The following is a 1,954-nucleotide window of genomic DNA, read 5'->3' as shown; positions in this document are numbered from 1 at the left end:
AGACAACCAGCAAAATAATCTATACAAACAAGCTAAAGAACGTGCACATAGGAAATGATTAACAGGTATGTAGCACAATAACCTACAGGGGGTGCCCATTCCTCCCTCCCCCCCCCCCCAGCATGTGAAGACTCTTCTGGGTGGAATGAGAGGGTTACAATCTGCAGTTTGTTCCAATGGCCATGAAGGTGCCTGAAGCAGGTGCTTGGAGCTTGGTTAGACATCTGAAGATCCCAAGGTCATCCACCCCATCCCAGGCCAGCGCCAGTCATCTGGACTTTTGTCCCAGCACCAGACTTGGATGACTATGGAAGAGAGAGTGAGTCACTCCCAAGTCAAGACATCACCCCCATCCTCTTCCAAAATGAAGCAGAAACAAAAAGCAGAGCAGTGGATGCAGTGCCAGGGCGAGAGTCAGAAAGACTCAGCTACCTGAGCTCCAGTATGGTCTCAGACACTGACCAGCTGTGTGACCCTGGGCAAGTCATTTCACCCTGTTTGCCTCAGTTTCCTCATCTCTAAAATGAGCTGGACAAGGACATGGAAAACCACATCAGTGTCTTTGCCAAGAAAGCCCCAAGTGGTGTCTTAGGGTCACAGACTGAACAACAAAATAGGAGCAGGACCCTAGAATGAAGAGGAGTTGGAGAAGACTTCTTGGAGAAGCTAGGACTTGGAGAAAGCTGGGTGGATCAGTCGTCAGAACAGAGTGGGGAGAGCACTCCAGGAATAGGGGTTGTCCCAAGAGAATGCTCAGAGCCAAGAGATGGAGGATCTTGTTCGAGAAACAGTCAGGAGGCCAGTGTTACAGGATCCAAGGGTATTTGATGGGGAGGAAGGTGTAAAAGGATTGGAAAGGGAGGGGGCAGGCGATGAAGGACTTTGAAGACCAAACAGAACATTTGGTGTTTTCTCCTGGAGGTGACAGGGAGGCACTAGAGTTTATTGAGTAGGGGTGACATGGTCAAATCTGGGCTTTAGGGAAATCACCTTGGTGGCTGAATGGAGGATGGACTGGAGTGGAGAGGCTTGAGCCAGGCAGATCCACCAGCAGCTATGGCAATAATCCAGGTGTGAGGTGATGAGGGCCTGCCCTGGAGTTGGGGCAGTGTCAGGGCAGAGAAGGGGGTAGCTTGGAGAGATCCAGCAAAGGTCCAACTAACAAGTCTTGGCACCATATTGGGTATGGGGGAGGGGGGAGAGAGAAAAGTACAAGTGAAAAGTACAAGATGACTCCTGGGCTGTAAGCCTGGAAGACTGAGAGGATGGTGATGCCCCCAGCAGCAATAGGGAGGGTTGACAGTGTGTGGGAGGGGTCTTGGGGGGAGAGAATGAGTTCAGTTTGGGACATGTTGAGTTAAAGATGTCTCTGAGTCATCCATTGTCAACTGGAGATGTGGAACTGGAAGGCAACGGAGAGGTTAGAACAGAATAAGGAAATTCTAGGATTTTCAGCCAAGATGAGAATTCAATCAGTGGGAGCTGATGGGCTCATCGAGTGACTTGGTATAGAAAGAGAAGGGAAGAGGTGCATAGTGTCCTATGGGACGCCCAAGGTGAGAGAGTATGACCAGGGTGAGGATCCAGCAAAAAAGCCTGGGATGAGCAGTCAGAAAGGGAGGGGGAAAGCCGGAAGTGAGCGTTGTCCTGAAAACAGAGTGTGCAGGAGAAGAGAGTGAGCAACAGCATCCAAGGTGACCAAGAGGGCAAGGTGAAGGAGGACTGAGAGCTGGCCACTGCATTTGGTAGCTGTGGAGAGAACAATTCTCATGGAATGACGAGGATCTGAAGCTGGATTGGGAAGCTAGAGAGCGACATAGATGACCCAGAAAGAGACAGAAAGGAGAGAAAGAGGGAGTGGGAGGGAAAGAGGACAGTGGGAGGAAGAGAGAGAGACTGAGGCAGAAACACAGAGAGAGAGAGAGAGAGAGAGAGAGAGAGAGAGAGAGAGAGA

Source organism: Petaurus breviceps, unplaced genomic scaffold (assembly GCF_028583685.1).
Source record: "Petaurus breviceps papuanus isolate PSGF00001 unplaced genomic scaffold, PetGlider_PUasm1.0 90317, whole genome shotgun sequence".
In the NCBI taxonomy this organism is placed as follows: Eukaryota; Metazoa; Chordata; class Mammalia; order Diprotodontia; family Petauridae; genus Petaurus; species Petaurus breviceps.
The sequence above is the reverse complement of the archived record's forward strand: the minus strand, read 5'-3'. Positions refer to the sequence as shown.